We start from the raw sequence: 11,992 nt of genomic DNA, 5'->3' as shown, positions 1-11,992 counted from the left end.
AGCATCTTTGTCATCCGCCATGGCAGACGACAAAGGCATAAATCCCGGACAGCAAACTTCTTTGTCGTCCGCCAGCAGATGGCAACAGGTCCGACTGAACGAGCTACGGCAAAGGGCTCTTTGCCGTCTGCTGGCAGACGATAAAGATGAAAAAGCCTTTGTCGTCCGCCAGCAGACGACAAAGCCTCTTGACGGAAGAGAAAAGGTACCAGCCCTGTTAGGGGGCTAACAACGCTATTTGTCGTCTGCCTCATAGTCAACGGACGACAAAGAAATTTCATTAATAAAAAAACGGTTGTACTCCTTGGTGCTGCAGTGACGTGGTCGTTCAAGCGGCAGGTGAGCGTGTCCAGCAGCAAGATGGTGGCCGACAATCCTATGCTGAGCACCTCCGACGGCCTGGGGTCGTTCTGGCAGAGAGGAGGCTGGGAGGCTCAGGTGCGGCAGGGTCCGGCCATGTCCGGCGAGGGGCGTCCGCGGCGGAGTCCGGCGAGGGTGGAGAGGAGGAGCCTCGGGCTTTCGCACTCGCGGTAGAGAGGAGGAGGCTCGGGCGTGGCAGAGTCCGGTAGGGGGCGGCCGTGGCAGAGTCCGATGAGGGGCGGAGAGGAGGAGGCTGGGGAGCTCGACTACCGTAGGGTCCGGTGAGGGGCGGCCGTGGAGGGGTCCACCAAGGGGCGGCCATGGCGGAGTCGGATGAGGGGTGGAGAGGTGGAGTCTGACGAGGGGGAGGCCGTGGCGGTGTCCGGCGAGGGGTGAAGAGGAGGAGGAGGCTGGGGAAGCTCGACTTCCGCGGGGTCCGGCGAGGGGCCACTGCGGAGGGGGTCCAGCGAGGGGCGGCCACGATGGAGTCTGGCGAGGGGCGGAGAGGCGGAATCCGGCGAGGTTGTGGCTCTGCTGCTGTGTTTTTTCGAAGGGGTTGCTTCTACGTTTCTGTGGAGAAGAGAATATATCGATGGAGGTGGGAACGTGAGAACGTGAGATGCAGGGTGGACTGGTGGGTGTGGGGCATGGGGCAGCCCCACCACGTCATCGATCCAGGGGAAGTTGTTTCCAGCCAATAGAAAACGTTCAAATAATTTGTGTTTCTTTACCCTTTTACTTTTGGCAAATAAGCATGTTAAAATGTAGTAAATTTTTTCAAGGCCTTTTTCTACACGTTATAGAAACTATAAACCAATACCATGCAAAATTTCATATACTTTAGGCCTTGTTTACATTTTCAAATAATTTGAGAAGTCGACACTGTTATTTTGCCTACTGTAAAAAAACAGATGGCAAAGTATTTGCCTTCTACCAAATGAAAATAGATGGTGCGGGTGGGTGAGGTAGGGGGAGAGAGAGAGAGGAAGGAGGTGGGGGCAACCATTTTTTTAACCCGCAAAAAAATAGCCCACCTCTTTGCCGTCTGCTGGCAGATGGCAAAGAGGTGGGGCTGGTGCACCGTTACAACGCTAACGTCCACTGGACCCCATCCCCTCTTTGCCGTCCGCCAGCAGACGACAAAAATTCTTTGCCATCTGCTGGCAGTCGGCAAAGAGGTGGGTGCCCCTTTGTCGTCTGCCAGCAGATGGCAAAGAGCTGGCTGATGGCAAAGACACTCTTTGCCATCAGCCTACTCTTTGCCGTCTGCTTTCCAAAAGCAGACGGCAAAGAGGTTGTTTGCCGTCTGCCAGCAGACGACAAAGAGCTGGCAGACGACAAAATGCCAGATTCCAGTAGTGTATGTTTCCTAACCATAGACATGTGTTGTCATTTGATGAATGGGATCACATTATAAGGAGAATGATGTGATGGACATGACCCATCCGTTAGCTTAGCATTATGATCGTTACAGTTTCATTGCTACTGCTTTCTTCATGACTTATACATGTTCCTTAGACTATGAGATTATGCAACTCCCGTATACCGGAGGAACACCTTGTGTGCTATCAAACGTCACAACGTAACTGGGAGATTATAAAGATGCTCTACAGGTGTCTCTGAAGGTGTTTGTTGGGTTGGCATATATCGAGATTAGGATCTGTCACTCTGTGTTTCGGAGAGGTATCTTTGGGCCCTCTCGGTAATGCTCATCACAATAGGCCTAGCAAGCAATGTGACTAATGAGTTAGTTGCGAGATGAAGCATTACGGAATGAGTAAAGAGACTTGCCGGTAACGAGATTGAACTAGGTATGATGACACCAATGACTGAATCTCGGTCAAGTAACATACCGATGACAAAGGGAACAACGTATGTTATTATGCGGTTAGACCGATAAAGGTCTTCGTAGAATATGTAGGAACCATATGAGCATCCAAGTTCCGCTATTGGTTATTGACCGGAAGTGAGTCTCGGTCATGTCTACATAGTTCTCGAACCTGTAGGGTCCGCATGCTTAACGTTCGATGATGATCGATATTATGAGTTTATGTGTTTTGATGTACCGAAGGTTGTTCGGAGTCCCAAATGTGATCACAGACATGATGAGGAGTCTCGAAATGGTCGAGACATAAAGATTGATATATTGGAAGGCTATGTTTGGACACTGGAAAGGTTCCGAGTGGTTTGGGCATTTTTCCGGAGTACCGAGAGGTTACCGGAACCCCCCGGGGAGTTAATGGGCCTTAATGGGCCATGGTGGAAGAGAGGAGGAGGTGGCCAAGGTGGGGGCACACCCCCCCAAGCCCAATCCGAATTGGGAAGGGGGCCGGCGCCCCTTTCCTTCTCTCCCTCTCCATCTTCCTTCTTCTCCTACTCCAACTAGGGAAAGGGGGAAACCTACTCCTACTGGGAGTAGGACTCCCCCCCTTGGGCGCGCCATAGAGAGGGTCGGCCCTCCCCTCTGCCACTCCTTTATATACGGGGGAGGGGGGCACCCCATAGACACATAAGTGATCTTTTAGCCGTGTGCGGTGCCCCCCTCCACAGTATTCCCCCTCGGTCATATCGTCGTAGTGCTTAGGTGAAGCCATGCGCCGGTAACTTCATCATCACCGTCACCACGCCGTCGTGCTGACGGAACTCTCCATCGGCCTTAGCTGGATCTAGAGTTCAAGAGACATCACCGAGTTGAACATGTGTAGATCACGGAGGTGTCGCGCGTTCCGTACTTGATCGGTTGAATCGCGAAGATGTTCGACTACATCAACCGCATTACTTAACGCTTCCGCTTTCGGTCTACGAGGGTTCGTGGACACACTCTCCCCTCTTGTTGCTATACATCACCTAGATAGATCTTGCGTGATCGTAGGAATTTTTTTTGAAATTACTGCGTTCCCCAACAGAGGGTAGCCGACCGGACGCAATGGCAGGAGCCTACCAGGCCCGTGGCCCCACAGGCCTGGCCGGGTGCTCGAAGCCCCGGACAACTCCCGCCTTTGCGCTGCAGCCGGCATGCCGTCTGTTGGAAATATACCCTAGAGGCAACAATAAAATGGTCATTATTATATTTCCTTGTTCATGATAATGGTCTATTGTTCATGCTATAATTGTATTAACCGGAAACCGTAATACATGTGTGAATGCATAGACCACAACATGTCCCTATTAAGCCTCTAGTTGACAAGCTCGTTGATCAATAGATGGTTATGGTTTCCTGACCATGGACATTAGATGTCGTTGCTAACGTGATCACATCATTAGGAGAAGGATGTGATGGGCAAGACCAAATCCTAAGCATAGCACAAGATCGTGTAGTTCGTTTGCTAAGAGCTTTTCTAATGTCAAGTATCATTTCCTTAGACCATGAGATTGTGCAACTCCTGGATACCGTAGGAATGCTTTGGGTGTACCAAACATCACAACGTAACTGGGTGACTATAAAGGTGCACTACAGGTATCTCCGAAAGTGTCTGTTGGGTTGGCACGAATCGAGACTAGGATTTGTCACTTCATATGACGGAGAGGTATCTCTGGGCCCACTTGGTAATGCATCATCATAATGAGCTCAATGTGACTAAGGAGTTAGTCATGGGATCATGCATTACGGAACGAGTAAAGAGACTTGCCGGTAACGAGATTGAACGAGGTATTGGGATACCGACGATCGAATCTCGGGCAAGTAACATACCGATGGAAAAAGGGAATTGTATACGGGATTGATTGAATCCCCGACATCGTGGTTCATCCGATGAGATCATCGTGGAACATGTGGGAGCCAACATGGGTATCCAGATCCCACTGTTGGTTATTGGCTGGAGAGATGTCTCGGTCATGTCTTTATGGTTCCCGAACCCGTAGGGTCTACACACTTAAGGTCCGGTGATGCTACATTTGTTATGGAAAATAGTATGTGGTTACCGAAGGTTGTTCGGAGTCCCAGATGAGATCCCGAACGTCACGAGGAGTTCCGGAATGGTCCCGAGATGAAGATTTATATATGGGAAGTCCTTATTCGGTCGTTGGAAGTGTTCGGGGGTTAGCGGTATTGTACCGGGACCACCAAGGGGTTCCGGGGGTCCATCGGGAGGGTCCACCTGCCCCGGAGGGCCCTATGGGCTGAATATGGAGGGGAACCTGCCCCTAGGTGGGCTGGGCTCCAACTCCCCCCTAGGGCCCATGCGCCTAGGGTTGGGGGAAACCCTAAGGGCGGCGCCCCACCTAGCTTGGGGGGCAAGCCTCCCCCTTGGCCGCCGCCCCCCTTAGATGGGATCTAAGGGAGCCGACCTCCTCTCCCCTTCCCCTATAAATAGTGGGGGGTGGGAGGGCTGCCGCACCCCTTCCCCTGGCACAACCCCTCCCTCCCCAACACCTCATCCTCCTCCATAGAGCTTGGCGAAGCCCTGCAGAAATACCACGAGCTCCACCACCATGCCGTCGTGCTGCCGGAGCTCTTCCTCAACTTCTCCTCTCCTCTTGCTGGATCAAGAAGGAGGAGACGTCCCCGGGCTGTATGTGTGTTGAACGCGGAGGCGCCGTCCATTCGGCGCTAGATCAGATCTTCCGCGATTTGAATCGCCGCGAGTACGACTCTATCATCCGCGTTCTTGTAACGCTTCCGCTTAGCAATCTTCAAAGGTATGAAGATGCACTTCCTCTCTCTCTCTTGTTTCTAGAATCTCCTAGATGGATCTTGGTGATACGTAGGAAAATTTTGAATTATTGCTACGTTCCCCAATAGTGGCATCATGAGCTAGGTCTATGCGTAGATTCTATGCACGAGTAGAACACAAGTAGTTGTAGGCGTTGGTTTGTTCAATTTTCTTACCGTTACTAGTCCTATCTTCATTCAGCAGCATTGTGGGATGAAGCGGCCCGGGCCTACCTTACACATACACTTACATGAGACAGGTTCCACCGACTGACATGCACTTGATGCATAAGGTGGCTAGCGGGTGTCTGTCTCTCCCACCTTAGTTGGATCGGATTCGATGAAAAGGGTCCTTGTGAAGGGTAAATGGCAATTGGCATATCATCGTAGTGGCTTTTGTGTACGTAAGAAACATTCTTGCTAGAAACCCATAGCAGCCACGTAAAACATGCAACAACAATTAGAGGACGTCTAACTTGTTTTTGCAGGGTATGCTATGTGATGTGATATGGCCAAAAAGAATGTGATGAATGATATATGTGATGTATGAGATTGATCATGTTCTTGTAATAGGAATCACGACTTGCATGTCGATGAGTATGACAACCGACAGGAGCCATAGGAGTTGTTAATTTATTGTATGACCTGTGTGTCATTGAAAACGCCATGTAATTACTTTACTTTATTGCTAACCGTTAGCCATAGTAGTAGAAGTAATAGTTGGCGAGACAACTTCATGAAGACACGATGATGGAGATCATGATGATGGAGATCATGGTGTCATGCCGGTGACGAAGGTGATCATGCCGCGCCTCAAAGATGCAGATCAAAGGCACAATATGATATTGGCCATATCATGTCACTTTATGATTTGCATGTGATGTTTGTCATGTTTACATCTTATTTGCTTAGAACGATGGTAGCATAAATAAGATGATCCCTCACTAAAATTTCAAGAAAGTGTTCCCGCTAACTGTGCACCATTGCAAAAGTTCGTTGTTTCGAAGCACCATGTGATGATCGGGCGTGATAGATTCTAATGTTCGCATACAACGGGTGTAAGCCAGATTTACACATGCAAAACATTTAGGTTGACTTGACGAACCTAACATGTACAGACATGGCCTCGCAACATAAGAGACCAAAAGGTTGAAGATGAGTCGTATAGTAGATACGATCAACATGAAGATGTTCACTGATGATGACTAGTCCGTCTCACATGATGATCAGACACGGCCTAGTTGACTCGGATCATGTATCACTTAGATGACTAGAGGGATGTCTATCTGAGTGGGAGTTTATTAAGTAATTTGATTAGATGAACTTAATTATCATGAACATAGTCTAAAATATCTTTACAATATGTCTTGTAAATCAAATGGTCCACGCTAATGTTGCCCTCAACTTCAACGCGTTCCTAGAGAAAACCAAGCTGAAAGACAATGGTAGCAACTATACGGACTGGGTCCGAAACTTGAGGATCATCCTCATAGCTGCCAAGAAAGCATATGTTCTTGAAGCATCGCTAGGTGACGCACCCATTTTCCCAGCAAGTCAAGACGATGATTACTCCCTAGTTCAGTGCGGCATGCTTTACAGCTTAGAACCGGGGCTCCAAAAGCGTTTTGAGCAGCACGGAGCATATGAGATGTTCCAAGAGCTGAAAATGGTTTTCCAAGCTCATGCCCAGGTCGAGAGATATGAAGTATCTGACAAGTTCTATAGTTGTAAGATGGAGGAAAACAGTTCTTCCAGTGAGCATATACTCACTATGTCTGGGTTGCACAACCGTTTGTCTCAGCTGGGAGTTAATCTTCCAGATGACTCGTCATTGACAGGATCCTCCAGTCGCTCCCACCTAGCTACAAGAGCTTTGTGATGAACTACAATATGCAAGGGATGAAGAAGTCCATTCCTGAGTTATATTCAATGCTGAAATCAGCGGAGGTGGAAATCAAAAAGGAACATCAAGTGTTGATGGTGAATAAGACCACTAGTTTCAAGAAAGGCAAGGGTAAAAAGAACTTCAAGAAGGACGGTAAAGGAGTTTCCGCGCCCGGTAAATCAGTTGTTGGGAAGAAGCCAAACAATGGACCCAAGCCCAAGACTCAGTGCTTTTATTGCAAGGGAAATGGTCACTGGAAGCGGAACTGCCCAAGTACTTAGCGGATAAGAAGGCCGGCAACACCAAAGGTATATGTGATATACATGTTATTGATGTGTACCTTACTAGCGCTCGTAGTAGCTCCTGGGTATTTGATACCGGTGCGGTTGCTCATATTTGTAACTCAAAACAGGAGCTGCAGAATAAGCGAAGACTAGCGAAGGATGAAGTGATGATGCGCGTCGGGAATGGTTCCAAGGTCGATGTGATCGCCGTTGGCACGCTACCTCTACATTTACCTACGGGATTAGTTTTAAACCTCAATAATTGTTATTTAGTGCCAGCTTTGAGCATGAACATTGTATCTGGATCTCATTTAATGCGAGATGGCTACTCATTTAAATCAGAGAATAATGGTTGTTCTATTTATATGAGAGATATGTTTTATGGTCATGCCATGCTGGTCAATGGTTTATTCTTATTGAATCTCGAACGTGATGTTACACATATTCATAGTGTGAATACCAAAAGATGTAAGGTTAATAATGATAGTCCCACATACTTGATGTTACACATATTCATAGTGTGAATACCAAAAGATGTAAGGTTAATAATGATAGTCCCACATACTTGTGGCACTGCCGCCTTGGTCACATTGGTGTCAAACGCATGAAGAAACTCCATGCAGATGGACTTTTGGAGTCTCTTGATTATGAATCATTTGACACGTGCGAACCATGCCTCATGGGCAAGATGACCAAGACTCCATTTTCCGGAACAATGGAGTGAGCAACCAACTTGTTGGAAATAATACATACTGATGTGTGCGGTCCAATGAGTGTTGAGGCTCGCGGTGGCTATCGTTATGTTCTCACCCTCACCGATGACTTAAGTAGATATGGGTATATCTACTTGATGAAACACAAGTTTGAGACCTTTGAAAAGTTCAAGGAATTTTAGAGTGAGGTAGAGAATCAACGTGACAGGAAAATAAAGTTCTTATGATCAGATCATGGAGGAGAATATTTGAGTCACGAGTTTGGTACGCACTTAAGGAAATTTGGAATTGTTTCACAACTCACGCCGCCTGGAACACCTCAGTGTAATGGTGTGTCCCAACATCATAATCCCACTCTATTGGATATGGTGCGATCTATGATGTCTCTTACCGATTTACCGCTATCTTTTTGGGGTTATGCTTTAGAGATAGCCACATTCACTTTAAATAGGGCACCGTCTAAATCCGTTGAGATGACACCGTATGAATTATGGTTTGGGAAGAAACCTAATCTGTCATTTCTAAAAGTTTGGGGATGTGATGCTTATGTCAAGAAACTTCAACCTGAAAATCTCGAACCCAAGTCGTAAAAATGTGTCTTCATAGGGTACCCTAAGGAAACCATTAGGTATACCTTCTACCTCAGATCCGAAGGCAAGATATTTGTTGCCAAGAACGGATCCTTTCTAGAGAAAGAGTTTCTCTCGAAAGAAGTAAGTGGGAGGAAAGTAGAACTTGATGAAGTACTGCCTCTTGAACTGGAAAGTAGCGCAGCTCAGGAAGATGTTTCTGTGGTGCCTGCACCGACTAGAGAGCAAGTTAATGATGATGATCAAGGAACTTCGGATCAAGTTACTACTGAACTTCGTAGGTCCACAAGGGCACGTTCTGCACCAGAGTGGTACGGCAACCCTGTCCTGGAAATCATGTTGTTGGACAACGGTGAACCTTCGAACTATGAAGAAGTGATGGCGGGCCCGGATTCCAACAAATGGCTTGAAGCCATGAAATCCGAGATAGGGTCCATGTATGAAAACAAAGTATGGACTTTGACAGACTTGCCCGATGATCGGCAAGCCATAGAAAATAAATGGATCTTTAAGAAGAAGACTGACGAGGATGGTAATGTGACCGTCTATAAGGCTCGGCTTGTCGCTAAGGGTTATCGACAAGTTCAAGGGGTTGACTATGATGAGACCTTCTCACCCGTAGTGAAGCTAAAGTCCGTCCAAATCATGTTAGCAGTTGCCGTATTCTATGATTATGAGATATGGCAAATGGATGTCAAAACGGCATTCCTTAACGGTTTCCTTAAGGACGAATTGTATATGATGCAGCCGGAAGGTTTTGTCGATCCTAAGAATGCTGACAAGGTGTGCAAGCTCCAGCGCTCCATCTATGGGTTGGTGCAAGCATCTCGGGCTGGTGCAAACATCTCGGAGTTGGAACATTCGCTTTGATGAAATGATCAAAGCGTTTGGGTTTATGCAGACTTATGGAGAAGCCTGCGTATACAAGAAAGTGAGTGGGAGCTCTGTAGCATTTCTCATATTATATGTAGATGACATACTTTTGATGGGAAATGATATAGAACTTTTGGACAGCATTAAGGCCTACTTGAATAAGTGTTTTTCAATGAAGGACCTTGGAGAAGCTACTTACATATTAGGCATCAAGATCTATAGAGATAGATCGAGACGCCTCATAGGTCTTTCACAAAGCACATACCTTCATAAGATATTGAAGAAGTTCAATATGGATCAGTCCAAGAAGGGGTTCTTGCCTGTGTTGCAAGGTGTGAAATTGAGCTCGGCTCAATGCCCGACCATGACATAAGATAGAGAAAAGATGAGTGTCATCCCCTATGCCTCAGCCGTAGGGTCTATTATGTATGCCATGCTGTGTACCAGACTTGATGTGAACCTTGCCGTAAGTCTGGTAGGGAGGTACTAAAGTAATCGCGGCATGGAACACTAGACAACGGTCAAGAATATCCTGAAGTACCTGAAAAGGACCCAGGATATGTTTCTCGTTTATGGAGGTGACGCAGAGCTCATCGTAAAGGGTTACGTCGATGCTAGCTTCGACATAGATCTGGATGACTCCAAGTCACAAACCGGATACGTGTATATTTTGAATGGTGGGGCAGTCAACTGGTGCAGTTGCAAGCAAAGCGTCGTGGCGGGATCTACATGTGAAGCGGAGTACATGGCAGCCTCGAAGGCAGTACATGAAGCAATCTGGATGAAGGAGTTCATTACTGACCTAGGAGTTATTCCCAATGCGTCGAGCCGGATGACTCTCTTCTGTGACAACACTGGAGCAATTGCCCTTGCCAAGGAGCCCAGGTTTCACAAGAAGACCAGGCATATCAAGCGTCGCTTCAACTCCATTAGTGAAAATGTTCAAGATGGAGACATAGATATTTGTAGAGTGCATACAGATCTGAATGTCGCAGATCCGTTGACTAAACCTCTTCCACGAGCAAAACATGATCAACACCAGAACTCCATGGGTGTTTGATTCATCACAATGTAACTAGATTATTGACTCTAGTGCAAGTGGGAGACTGTTGGAAATATGCCCTAGAGGCAACAATAAAATGGTTATTATTATATTTCCTTGTTCATGATAATGGTCTGTTGTTCATGCTATAATTGTATTAACCGGAAACCGTAATATATGTGTGAATGCATAGACCACAACATGTCCCTAGTGAGCCTCTAGTTGACTAGCTCGTTGATCAATAGATGGTTATGGTTTCTTGACCATGGACATTAGATGTCGTTGATAACGGGATCACACCATTAGGAGAATGATGTGATGGACAAGACCCAATCCTAAGCATAGCACAAGATCGTGTAGTTCGTTTGCTAAGAGCTTTTCTAATGTCAAGTATCATTTTCTTAGACCATGAGATTGTGCAACTCCCAGATACCGTAGGAATGCTTTGGGTGTACCAAACGTCACAACATAACTGGGTGGCTATAAAGGTGCACTACAGGTATCTCCGAAAGTGTCTGTTAGGTTGGCACGAATCGAGACTGGGTTGGCACGAATCGAGACTGGGATTTGCCACTTCGTATGACAGAGAGGTATCTCTGGGCCCACTCGGTAATGCATCACCATAATGAGCTCAATGTGACTAAGGAGTTAGTCACGGGATCATGCATTATGGAATGAGTAAAGAGACTTGCCGGTAATGAGATTGAACGAGGTATTAGGATACCGACGATCGAATCTCGGGCAAGTAACATACTGATGGACAAGGGAATTGTATACGGGATTGATTGAATCCCCGACATTGTGGTTCATCCGATGATATGATCGTGGAACATGTGGGAGGCAACATGGGTATCCAGATCCCGCTGTTGGTTATTGGCCGGAGAGATGTCTCGGTCATGTCTGCATGGTTCCCGAACCCGTAGTGTCTACACACTTAAGGTTCGGTGATGCTAGAGTTGTTATTGGAAATAGTATGTGGTTACCGAAGGTTGTTCGGAGTCCCGGTGAGATCTCAGACGTCACGAGGAGTTCCGGAATGGTCCGGAGATGAAGATTTATATATGGGAAGTCCTTATTCGGTCGTCGAAAGTGTTCGGGGGTTACTGGTATTGTACCGGGACCACCAAAGGGGTTCCAGGGGTCCACCGGGAGGGTCCACTTGCCCCGGAGGACCCTATGGGCTGAATATGGAGGGGAACCAGCCCCTAGGTGGGCTGGGCGCCAACTCCTCCCTAGGGCCCATGTGCCTAGGGTTGGGGGAAACCCTAAGGGGGGCGCCCCACCTAGCTTGGGGGGCAAGCCTCCCCCTTGGCTGCCGCCCCTCTTAGATGGGATCTAAGGGAGCCGACCTCCTCTCCCCTTCCCCTATAAATAGTGGGGGGTGGGAGGGCTGCCGCACCCCTTCCCTTGGCGCAGCTCCTCCCTCCCCAACACCTCATCCTCCTCCATAGAGCTTGGCGAAGCCCTGCAAAAATACCACGATCTCCACCACCACGCCGTCGTGATGCCGGAGCCCTTCCTCAACTTCTCCTCTCCTCTTGCTGGATCAAGAAGGAGGAGACGTCCCCGGGCTGTACGTGTGTTGAACGCGGAG

This window comes from Triticum aestivum, chromosome 5B (assembly GCF_018294505.1).
Source record: "Triticum aestivum cultivar Chinese Spring chromosome 5B, IWGSC CS RefSeq v2.1, whole genome shotgun sequence".
NCBI lineage: Eukaryota > Viridiplantae > Streptophyta > Magnoliopsida > Poales > Poaceae > Triticum > Triticum aestivum.
The sequence above is the reverse complement of the archived record's forward strand: the minus strand, read 5'-3'. Positions refer to the sequence as shown.